General features: G+C 38.5%; 1 protein-coding gene across 3 annotated transcripts in view; it reads right to left on the minus strand.

Annotated features, from left to right (window-relative positions):
• The window catches only part of FRMD4B (FERM domain containing 4B), a 334,665-nt gene that overhangs the window by 223,199 nt on the left and 98,122 nt on the right, over nucleotides 1-13,344 (minus strand). For all 3 annotated transcript variants that reach the window (XM_019947581.3, XM_073787546.1, XM_073787545.1), the window contains one exon: nucleotides 10,274-10,401. The gene's annotated coding sequence lies outside the window, so the exon portion shown is untranslated. The remainder of the gene's footprint in view (nucleotides 1-10,273; nucleotides 10,402-13,344) is intronic.

Consider the following 13,344-nt stretch of genomic DNA (forward strand, 5'->3'; position numbering starts at 1 on the left):
TGGTACCTCATTGTGGTTTTGATTTGCATTTCCTTAATGATTGGTGATGTTGAGCGTTTAACATTTTTAAATGATTTTCAAGCAGACTTCCATAGGAAGAGCACATATTTCAACCACTAGCACTCATCTGACATTTAGATTTTCCTATATACATATGCACCTTTGATGACCTTGAAGTTATTTCTTCCAATCCAAGAACATGGTATATCTCTCCATCTATTTGTATCATCTTTAATTGCTTTCACCAGTGTCTTATAATTTTCTGCATACAGGTCTTTTGTCTCCTTAGGTAGGTTTATTCCTAGATATTTTATTCTTTTTGTTGCAATGGTAAATGGAAGTGTTTTCTTGATTTCACTTTCAGATTTTTCATCATTAGTGTATAGGAATGCCAGAGATTTCTGTGCATTCATTTTGTATCCTGCTACTTTACCAAATTCATTGATTAGCTCTAGTAGTTTTCTGGTAGCATCTTTAGGATTCTCTATGTAGAGTATCATGTCATCTGCAAACAGTGACAGCTTTACTTCTTCTTTTCCGATTTGGATTCCTTTTATTTCTTTTTCTTCTTTGATTGTTGTGGCTAAAAATTCCAAAACTATGTTGAATAACAGTGGTGAGAGTGGGCAACCTTGTCTTGTTCCTGATCTTAGTGGAAATGGTTTCAGTTTTCCACCACTGAGGACGATGTTGGCTGTGGCTTTGTCATATATGGCCTTTATTATGTTCAGGAAAGTTCCCTCTATGCCTACTTTCTGCAGGGTTTTTATCATAAATGGGTGTTGAATTTTGTCGATAGCTTTCTCTGCATCTATTGAGATGATCGTATGGTTTTTCTCCTTCAATTTTTTAATATGGTGTATCACATTGATTGATTTGCGTATACTGAAGAATCCTTGCATTCCTGGAATAAACCCCACTTGATCATGGTGTATGATCCTTTTAATGTGCTGTTGGATTCTGTTTGCTAGTATTTTGTTGAGGATTTTTGCATCTATGTTAATCAGTGATATTGGCCTGTAGTTTTCTTTCTTTGTGACATCTTTGTCTGGTTTTGGTATCAGGGTGATGGTGCCTTGTAGAATGAGTTTGGGAGTGTTCCTCCCTCTGCTATATTTTGGAAGAGTTTGAGAAGGATCAACATTGTGAAAATGACTCTACTACCCAAAGCAATCTACAGATTCAATGCAATCCCTATCAAACTACCAATGGCATATTTCACAGAACTAGAACAAAAAATTTCACAATTTATATGGAAACACAAAAGACCCCAAATAGCCAAAGCAATCTTGAGAACGAAAAATGGAGCTGGAGGAATCAGGCTCCCTGACTTCAGACTATACTACAAAGCTACAGTAATCAAGACAGTATGGTATTGGCACAAAAACAGAAATATAGATCAATGGAACAGGATAGAAAGCCCAGAGATAAACCCACGCACATATGGTCACCTTACCTTTGATAAAGGAGGCAAGAATATACAGTGGAGAAAAGACAGCATCTTCAATAAGTGGTGCTGGGAAAACTGGACAGGTACATGTAAAAGTATTAAATTAGAACACTCCCTAACACCATACAAAAAAATAAACCCAAAATGGATTAAAGACCTAAATGTAAGGCCAGACACTATCAAACTCTTAGAGGAAAACATAGGCAGAACACTCTATGACATAAATTACAGCAAGATCCTTTTTGACCCACCTCCCAGAGAAATGGAAATAAAAATAAACAAATGGGACCTAATGAAACTTTAAAGCTTTTGCACAGCAAAGGAAATCATAAACAAGACCAAAAGACAACCCTCAGAATGGGAGAAAATATTTGCAAATGAAGCAACTGACAAGGGATTAATCTCCAAGATTTACAAGCAGCTTGTGCAGCTCAATAACAAAAAACCAAACAACCCAATCCAAAAATGGGCAGAAGACCTAAACAGACATTTCTCCAAAGAAGATATACAGATTGCCAACAAACACATGAAAGAATGCTCAACATCATTAATCATTAGAGAAATGCAAATCAAAACTACAATGAGATATCATCTCACACCGGTCAGAATGGCCATCATCAAAAAACCTACAAACAATAAATGCTGGAGAGGGTGTGGAGAAAAGGAACACTCTTGCACTGTTGGTGGGAATTTAAATTGATACAGCCACTATGGAGAACAGTATGGAGGTTCCTTAAAAAACTAAATATAGAACTACCACATGACCCAGCAATCCCACTACTGGGCATATACCCTGAGAAAACCATAATTCAAAAAGAGTCATGTACCAAAATGTTCATTGCAGCTCTATTTACACAGCCAGGATATGGAAGCAACCTAAGTGTCCATCATCGGATGAATGGATAAAGAAGATGTGGCACATATATACAATGGAATATTACTCAACCATAAAAAGAAACAAAATTGAGATATCTGTAGTGAGGTGGATGGACCTAGAGTCTGTCATACAGAGTGAAGTAAGTCAGAAAGAGAAAAACAAAGACCGTATGCTAACACATATATATGGAATCCAAGAAGAAAAAAAAAAGGTCATGAAGAACCTAGGGGTAAGACGGGAATAAAGACACAGACCTACTAGAGAATGGACTTGAGGATATGGGGAGGGGGAAGGGTAAGCTGTGACAAAGTGAGAGAGTGGCATGGACATATATGCACTACCAAACGTAAAATAAATAGCTAGTGGGAAGCAGCCGCATAGCACAGGGAGATCAGCTCGGTGGTTTGTAACCACCTAGAGGGGTGGGATAGGGAGGGTGGGAGGGAGGGAGACGCAAGAGGGAAGAGATATGGGAACATATGTATAACTGATTCACTTTGTTATAAAGCAGAAACTAACATACCATTGTAAAGCAATTATACTCCAATAAAGATGTTTAAAAAAAAGTTATTTCTTGCTTTGAAGAGGAAAAAAGTACGTATGTCTGGTGTCTATTCATTTTAATTAAAAAAAATATTTAACAGTTAAGTTTGAGGTGTGGATGGTGAGAGTTTTTAATTTTCAACATCACAAAATACTTTTACTCTTTGCATATTTTTACAAAAATCAGGCATTAATTTTAAAACAAAAAGTAAATATTAAAAATAAGAAAATTAAAAAAAATAAGAGCCATCATTTTGTGAGACGTCAGAGCCTAAGGAGAGTCTCTTTGTTTGTTTTAATCAAACTTCAGCAGGAAATTCAGGTACCAGAAGAAATACATCAAATTCCTCAATGTTTAGTGTTCTAAATGACAGTCAGTCTCCAAGTACCTGTTTCAAATCCTGTTACTTCCACCTAATGACTGTCTATTCATGATTGCGAAAATGTTTAAATTATTTCTACCTGTTTTTAAATTTATTATTCTATTTTTCTTCAAATGTATTTTAACACAACTATTTTATACAAAGTCTAGAAACTACACATTTTCCAGGGACCTAGAAAAAGTATTCTAGACCTAAAAAACAAGGAAACAAACGTACTGACTTTTAAATATGAAAAGAAAACTACACAATCTAAAGTAATAAATATTTAAGTTAGTATCTATACAAGTTAATATGCTGTCCACTTCATTAGTTGATAAATCATCATATTCACAACTTGCATTATTTTTAAAAATAATTTTTAGGTTTGATTTTTTTATTTGGTATGGATCAACTAAAATGCATGATGAATCCTGGAAAATTATAGCCAATAGTAAATGAGTTTATTGTAATAGTTTCAAAAGCAAAATTATAGGGTTTTTAAACAACATATAGAGTAAGAAATTATTTTTAATGTGGGGTATCTGTGCATTTTATTTTATTTTTTTTAAGATTTTTTTTTTGATGTGGACCATTTTTAAAGTCTTTATTGAATTTGTTACAGTATTGCTTCTGTTTTATGCTTTGGTTTTTTGGCCGTGAGGCATGTGGGATCTTAGCTCCCCAACCAGGGATCGAACCCACACCCCCTGCATTGGAAGGTGAAGTCTCAACCACTGGACCGCCAGGGAAGTCCCTGTGCATTTTAATATGCTTATTATCATGTGGGGTAGGTATCTAAAGGTAAAAATTTCTAGGGCTGACAAATATCTTTAAATGTCCCTCACTATAATAATTCATCAAATCAAATCAAACACACTTAAAATTTCTGCTTTTGGGACTTCCCTGGTGGCACAGTGGTTAAGAATCCACCTGCCAATGCAGGGGACACAGGTTCGAGCCCTGGGCTGGGAAGATCCCACATGCCGCGGAGCAACTAAGCCCATGCGCCACAACTACTGAGCCTGCACTCTAAAGCCCGTGAGCCACAACTACTGAGCCCACATGCCACAACTACTGAAGATATACAGATGGCAAGTAAGAGCATGAAAAGATAGTCAACATCATTTGCCATTAAGGAAAGGCAAGTTGACACCACGATGAGTTACTACTTACATACTTATTAGAATGGATAAAATGCAAAACGATTGATCATACCAAGTACTGACAAGGATCTGGAGCAACTGAACTCTCATTCAGTGCAGATAGGGATGTAAAATGGTACAACCACTTTGGAAAATTTGTTAAAAAGTTACACACACACCTACCATATGATCCAGGCATTCCACTCTTAGGTATTTACCCAAGAGAAATGAAAGCATATGTCCATATGAAGACTTGTACATGAATGTTCACTGTAGCATTATTCATAATAGTGGAAATCTGGAAACAACTCAAATGTCTGTCAATGGTGAATAAATAAACAAACGGGGGTTTATTTATATAATGGAATACAACTCAACAATAAAAAGGAATGAAATACCCATACACATTATAGCATGGATGAATCTCAAAATAATTATGCTGAGTGAAAGAGGCCAGACAAAAAGATATATACTGTATGATTTCATTTATATGGGTTTGTAGGATATGCAAACTATTGTACAGTGATAAAAACAAGATCAGTGGTTGCCTGGGGCAAGACAGGGCCTGGGTAGGGTAGGTAGGTGGGATTACAAAGGGGCATAAAGAAACCTTGTGGAATGACAGAAGTTTCCATTATCTTGATAATGGTGACGCTTTCATGGGTATATGCGTAGGTCAAAACATCAAATTGTACACTTAATTTTTTATTTTGGGGGTTTCTCAGCTCTGAGCTGCTGCTTTATTTTATTGCCTAAGTGGTGCTGAACATTCAATACCAAGCAAGACACACAGTTCTCCGAGGATCCTGTCTTAAATATATTTGATCTCAAATTTTACACTTTAAATATGTGCAGTTTATTATACGTCAGTTATAGCTTAATAAAGCGATTAAGAAAAGGTCCTAATTGTAACAATTTAACAATACACAAGTGTATAAAGAAAAATAAATAATCTTTCATCCGATGCCATCCATCAGATAATCTCCTCGAGGTTACCAACACGAGTAGCCTGGTGAGTGCATCCTTCCGTATCTTCTCTTTACTTGCACAAATTTATGATCTCAGTATAGGGTTTAAACCTTTTATATAATGGATGACCCATTAAAGTGGTATTTTCTGCAACAATTTATTAGGGTTCTAGAAAATCTCTTATTATGCAAAAACTTTTCGGTGTTCTGAGATTGAGGCTCATTTTTTTTTAACAGCCAACATGCCTTAAATGCCAAAGAAAGGGATGTAAAACTACAAATAGAAGCATCGTGCTTTACAGTAAATTACTAGACAGAAGAGTTGGTCCTGACTGAGGGAGTCAGAAGACCAAATGCCGTCTATATTGAGAGCCTGTCTTTCCACAAGAAATAATTTCACCTAGAAATGGAAAACCACTCAGCGTTTTAAACTATAATTAAATTCTCACTCTAGGTTAAACATTGCACAGGGATGTTAGGCACAAGCAAATTCAACTGCAAGCAGATTTGCAGGATTGTTTTGGTTGTACAAACTAGAAAATTGTAACAACTCCAAGATTTTACCACAGGTCAACTTTAAAGAAAAACCTTCAATTAAAAAATTATAAAATATATGTTCACTGTGAAAAGTGCCAAAAATACACAAGTATATAGGACAATATTTTCTTCTGTTCTTCCCTAATTCCTTCTGTTAGACATAACCACCATTAACAATACAAACACATCTTTCCAGATTATACAGTGTGCGTGGGTATGCATGCATGCATGTGTTTTTCTTTTATTTTTTGACTGTTCGTTTGCATTTTCTTTAAAGTTTTTTAAATTGTGGTAAAATATATATGACATAAAACCTGCCACTTCATTTTTTTTTAATACTATCGTTCCAGAATCATCAGAACATGCAGATTATTTTTCTTTTTAATTTTTTCTGGCCGTGCTGCATGGCAGGCAGGGTCATAGTTCCCTGACCAGGGATTGAACCCATGCCCCCTGCAGTGGAAGCGTAGAGTCCTAACCACTGGACCGCCAGGGAAGTCCCTCAGTCATTTTTAACTGTACAATTTAGTGGTATTAATTACATTCACACTGTTGTACAACAATCACCACCATCTATTTCCAAAACTTTTTCATCACTCCAAACAGTACCCATTAATCATCAACCCCCCATCTTCCCTCACCCCAGCTCCAGGTAATGTCTAATCTACTTCCTGTCTCTACGAATTTCCCCATTCTCGATGTTTCATATAAGTGGAATCATACAATATTTGTCCCTTTGTGTCACCCAGCATAATGTTTTCAGGGTTTAGCCACGTTGCAGCCTGTATCAGAACTTTATTCCTTTTAATGGCTGAATAATATTCCATTGCATACAAAATTTTTCTCATCCATTCATCTGCTGAGGGACACTTGGGCTGTGTTCATTTGCTGTTAACAAACATGATCATGGTATACACAATTCTGGCAGCTTTTTTCCCTTTTACTTAATACATTTCAACTATCTATCCTAAATTTTTAAAAGCCACATTATTCTAGTAGATGGAAGTACCGTCATTTATTTACTACTCTTCTAACAACAGATGTATAAACTGCTGTCATATTTCGGCCAGTAAAACAGTGCTAGAGTGAACATACTAGTACATACATCATTTTGCATTTCTACCAGGTTTCCTGGAAGATGAACTCCTAAAAGTGCTATTAGCTGGTCAACAAGAATGTGCATTTAACATTTTGATAGATACTGCTGAGTTAGCTTCCAGAAATATCACCCCTATTGACATTCTTATCAACAGAGACCATGAGAGCTTTTTTGTCCATATCTTTCCCACAAGAATTACTTGGAATTTCTTTCATCCTTGCCAGTCTGACAGGTGATGAGTTTGCTAATTTAAAGTAGGTATAAGGAAGGATGTACAGGTGTGCCATGAGAGCAGAGGGTGCTCAGGGGTGAAGTTTGAGGGCGTCAGAGTCCTCTAGACCAAAGCAGAGAACAGAATTCCAGGACCAGAAGGGGTTCTGCTTGTTTCTATAATCAGGGCTGATTTCAGTAGAAATACACACATGCAGCTGCACTTCATGCTAAAATACTGAAAACTCCTCCATAGTGGTTGGCAATAGATCACTGTCCTGAGCTCCACCCTTGAATCCCAACCCACCTTCCCACAATCCAGCAGCTGAAGGGTAAAAACCCTGCCCGGCACCATTGCTGATGCCAGCTCAACTTGATCTTTATTTGTGCTGACTGGTTGTTAATACTCAGAATATCGCTCCTGCCAACATGAGTCTAATTTTTTGTGAGACCCACTGATTCCCTCCTCACTCTATTTCTGAACCCCTAACACTGTAGAACAATCGTCTATTTCATTTACGAGACCAGTGCTCCTGAGGGCAGGAAGCCTGTCTCTCTCATTCATTCTTTCTCTCCCAAAATGTTTTTCGAGCACTTTGTATATTGCAGTTGCTGAACCCGGATCCCAGAATATCACTGTGAAAAGGCAAACACCATCTTGGGCCTCACAGAAGTTACGTACTTTTTTACTTACCAGTAAAAAGGGCAGGTGAAAAATAACTGAACAGCCAAATAAAGAAAATAACTCCCAATAATCATGAGTGCTATAAAGGAAACAAGCTTTTCTTTTTTTTTAATTGAAGTATAGTTGATTTACAATGTTGTGCTAAAAAAATAAAAAGGAAACAGCCTCCAAAGATGAGTTAATGAATGATTAACCTCGGCCCTTACTGCATACCTTCACATCCTCCCTTATACCAACTTTAAATAACCAAGTTCATCACCTGTCGGACTGGCAAGGATGAAAAAAATTTGAATACACCTTGTTGCAAGGATATGGACAATACAGCACTCATAGTCACTGCTGACGAGGATGTCACTAGGGATGATATTTTTGGAAGATAACATCACAAAGGGGTCCTTCTGAGTAGAGAAGCCAGAGAAAATCCAGTCTGAGATTAAAGGAAAAGGCCAGGAGTTAGGTGCCAAAACAGAAAGCACCCAGGCTGCATTGAGTGTGTGCAAACGCTCCAAGTGCAAAAGAGCTGGTGTGATTTAGAGGGTGAGGAAGGAGCTAAGAGTGAGCATAAGGAACTAAGGGGGTGAGGCTGGGAGAATGGCCACAGCCGGGTCACGCCAAGCCTTACAGACACCAAGCCTTACAGATGACAGCAAACAGCCTGATTTGTGACTTAAGAAGATCCTACATCGTTTAAGTCGATATTCACTAATACTTCTCAAAGTACATAAATCAGTAAGAATCTGAGAAATGCCCTGAGCTCCCCTCTAACTTTCTTACATCTCTGCCTGGTGCCCGGCAGCCCCGATGATAGTCTCTCGGAAAGTGCGCACACGCCCAGGGTTAGAATTATCGCCCTCCACTTGCCTGACATGTTTTGGGCTTTTCCACGTCTCTACTGCCCAAAAAACAGACAACTGAAATGTCCATCCCCGAAGTACACTTCACTCAATGAAAAAAAATCAGTTAACAGTTACTGAGCACTCTTTATACGCTTGGCCTTTGCCCAAGTGCCTTGCATGCATTAACTCGTTTCATCTACTCATCCTTCTCTAATCCAGGAAATTGAGGCAAAGGAAGATTCATCATTTTCACTGCAGTCACACAAGAGGTAAGTGGTAGAGTCCATGTCCTGGACCACTACACTGTAGTCCTCGCCACCAGGGGCCAGCGTGCAGAAATTGCAATCCCATCATTAATTTCACTAGAGGCAGCATTTTTTTTTAAGATTTATTTATTATTTATTTATTTATTTAATTTATTTTTGGCTGCATTAGGTCTTAGTTGAGGCGCGTGGGATCTTCGTTGAGCTATGCAGGATCTATCGTTGCGGTGTGCGGGCTCTTTTGTGGTGCACAGGCTTCTCTCTAGTTGTGGCGTACGGGTTTTTCTCTTCTCTACTTGTGGCGTGTGGGCTCCGTAGTTTGCGGCACGCGGACTCTAGTTGAGGCGCATGAGCTCAGTAGTTGTGGCACGAGGGCTTAGTTGCCCCGCAGCATGTGGGATCTTAGTTCCCTGACCAGGGATTGTACCCGCATCCCCTGCATTGCAGGATGGATTCTCTACCACTGGACCACCAAGCAAGTCCCTAGAGGCAGCATCTTGAGAAGACTGGGAAAACGCTGTCTTTAACTGTTGTACATTCTATTTGTGCACAAGTCATACTTTTTGCACATTAGACATCAGCACACGTCAAACCACCTTTGCCTTTCAAATATGAACTACTGAGATCAACTAACGCAGAAAAATCTTGAGAGAGCACATGGACGTGCTACCTACACACCCACACTTGGTCTCTATCGCATTGTCATCACTATGGCAGGCTTAGGCAACCATTGGAATATTTCATTCCCCCCCTCACTGTATTCTAAAAAGCAGTGAAAAATGGAAAAACAAACCCCAAAGTATTGATATAAAAGATATAAAGCACACCTTCACTACAACTAAGCTAAGGAAGAAAATCATTGCATATATAAAAATAATCATTAGTGTTGCTCAATTGTCCAGTGGACTTAAACTGGTCAAATGTTCAACTGCGAATAAAAAGACAATTTTACAAACGTGCAAATAGAATATTGGAAATATATTGTAGGAAATGTGTCTCTGGCACAGTAGAGTTAGAGCATTGTTCATTATTTTTTGTTTGTTTGTTTTCCTTTCTGACAAGAGAACCCCTTTTTAAAATGTAATCTATCATTTAACTTTTGGGCACTTAGCTTTTATGTGAGAGTAGCAGACTAACTATTTACTGATTTTCTTCCTCATTGCTCATAGCACAGACGTTTAGATGGTAGATCATATCATATATCCTATCCCCATTTGACAGCTCAACGCACACTCAAAAACATTCATAAACCCACTTACCTGTTCTATCAGAGTTCAGCATTTACAGAGATGTCTGCTTACCTTGAACTAGTAAGTACTGTCTTGCTTTCCTTTTGTTTTCACTGTAATAATCTTTGGATTTTGTTTGCCAGGCACAGATGTCATCTTTTTCCTTCACATATTCTTTCTTCCGGATTTCTCATCAAAACCTGAAACACAGAAGGGAGCAGCTCCTTGACTTCTGTAGGCATATAGGAAAGAACCAGACATCTCAAATCAGGGACTTCTAATTTATTTCTAATTTTCCTTTGATTGGCTATAGTTTAATCAGTTTTAGAAATTCACCTAATTAGGTGAGATTTAGAATAGAGCTATCTCAAAATACAGACGAAAAGAGGCTCTCCTCCTTAACAACTAAAGATCTGATACTGATTTGGCTTCTCACGTAAGGCCTTTCATTGAATATAGAATGCTAGCCTCTGTCTCTGTAGGAGACGCTAAAGCACTATAAGTTAGCTACAGTCAGTTGTAAAATCAAGGCTGTGAGAGTGGGAGAACTCAATACAATATTTCGGAATTGCTGAAACCAGGATGGTTTACTCCTGAACCTAGTTTTAACAGATGTCAGTGGTGGAGAGAATGAGGCACGTGTCATGAATACTGATGAAATTTAGCGTGTGTACTGCGCCATAAGATACACTCATTTATATGGATTTGTCATTCTCCCTATAAAAGAAAACAGCTTTTCCCCAGAAGCTCTCCTTCAGTCGGGAAGGACAATTCTCGCTTGTCAACTGTGGGCCCAAACTGTTTCACACACAGCAGGGTGTGAAAACTGGACGAGAAGAGGAGGGCAGAGGCAGCAGATGTGGTATTCATCATTGTGCCACGTGGTTCAGTGCAACTCCACTGTTGCACCATCCTCAGCGGACCCCACAGCCCAGCCCATCTGACCCTCAACTCCTCTAGATGTGACACAGGTATGAGGTGGAAGGTGGCAACAGGAAGCAGAAAGAACTCAGTATGATTCCTTCACAAGCACCTTTAACGGCTCTCTCCTTACTGCTGCCATAGGACAAATCCATCTTTTCTAACAGGAACTGTAAGAGAGAAGAACAAACCTGACTCCATATTGGGTTTATTCCTTTAGCTCTAACCCTTGTGCTTCGTTGCTTGTGCTTAGTCACGCTGTCTCTGTAAAAGACTGTTGCCTATAGCCTGAAATATACATTATAGCCCATTCTCAAGGCTCTTCCTTTTAAAGGTATAACACTTTTCCATTCATATAAAGATAAAAAATTGCAGAACAAAGAACAACATTGGTTGTGGAGGTTTATAGGAACATTACGACCAGATCTATGTGGACAGCTGCAATAACAAAGGATTCTGGCATCGAGAAGTATGTGACCACCAACCACATCCGCTCCCCCTTTTATATCAAAGTAGCCTGAATTCTAACTGGGGTAAGAAGGTTCTTTGGGACACTAGTCCACCATCTTCGCAAACTGCTGGCTTTCTGAATAAAGTCTCTATTCCTTGCCCCAACAACTTGTCTCTCGATTTATTGGTCTGTAGTGCAGCAAGCAGTATGAGCTTGGACCCGGTAACTAGATATTCTAAGAACTCATCTACAACGAGAGCATAGTGTAGGTTGGGAGTTTCTTGTAGGCAATCTTCTTCAATATCCTTTTAGGAGAAAAGTAGCTCTTAAAGCTAGTAAGTGGCTAATTTTATGTTAGGTGTTTAAAATTAAACATTAAAATATGAACTATGTTAACTCTACATAGTGAAATCTGATGTTGACAGAGTGTAATGTAGGTAGAGAGTGAGGGGATGGGGTAGTGGTTTGGGTCGTACTAAATCAGAATGAAGACCTCCCACACCCAGTCATCCCCTTGGTCCCCAAGACTATTAGGTAAAATACTGGGCTTAGAAAGAATATACTGGGCATGTGTTAAGAGTCCAAGCCCCTACTTTACAATTAATTAGACTCAGAGAGAGAGAGAGTGATTTGCAAAAGATTACGCACATAGGGAAAACTGGTGCTGGAACGACTCCGTGTATTTTCTGCTTTATTGAACCATCTCTCCACAACTGTCCTGTGTCCACTAGATGACAAAAGTTCCTAGTAAATAATGATACAACAAGCAGCATCTAGCATCACGTACAAAGAACTGTCTAAGTACCTTATTTTAGTTGCGTTAACAAAGACTGAACAGCTTCTGTCAGCTCGGATCACAAGGACAGACAAAAGAGATATGAACAGATACCTCCCAATTGCCTAGAAAACTACCATTTATCGAGCACCCACCATAAGCCAGAGTTGGGTACACCACTTATGTGGCCTCTGATGTATCTAGAAACTCCGAAAATAATATAGGTTTTATTAAATGGTGCAGATGAGGAAACTGAGTCAGGGAAATATAATCTCTTGTATGAAGTTACACACAGCTAGTAAGTTCTTTGATTCCATGGCCCCATGCACAAGGACTCCTGCCTGTGACAAACAGCACTATACACGAAGCAAATATGCATCAATTTGAAAACCCCAAAGCCTATGAATAGAAACAGAGTGGATTGTATTTGGAAGGAGATTAAAGAAAGGAAGGGAGAAAAGGCAAGCTAAGAGAGTTATATAAATATATTCTGCCATGACTCTTAACACGAGTGAGGGCTGTGTGTTAAGATCTTCGGACGTACCAAATACACAAATGCAATTAGCGCATATAATTTCACCCATAAAATTTAGTGAAAGATATTTATGCTATTAGATATCTGAGGATGAGCAAAGAACTGTAAGTCTGAATGAATTAGGATGGATGAGTTACAGTAACCCCAATATTTTTAAATAACAGAATCACTCTGGGAATGGTGACATACCTGAAGGAACTGTGACCAACCAGGAAATGGGAGATTCAGGACAGCATCTCATGCCCCCTTCTTTAATTTGCCAAAGTTAACAGTGCACTCGATCCCCAAAAAATTAAACATAGAATTACTATGATTCAGCAATTCCACTTCTGGGTATGTTACCAGAAAGTACTGAAAGCAGGGACTCAAATAGATATTTGTACACCATGTTCATAGCTGCACTATCTGTTATATTGTTCACAACAGCAGAAAGGTAGAAACAACCCAAGTGTCCATAAACG

The sequence above is a fragment of the Tursiops truncatus genome, chromosome 10 (assembly GCF_011762595.2).
Source record: "Tursiops truncatus isolate mTurTru1 chromosome 10, mTurTru1.mat.Y, whole genome shotgun sequence".
Classification (NCBI taxonomy): Eukaryota; Metazoa; Chordata; class Mammalia; order Artiodactyla; family Delphinidae; genus Tursiops; species Tursiops truncatus.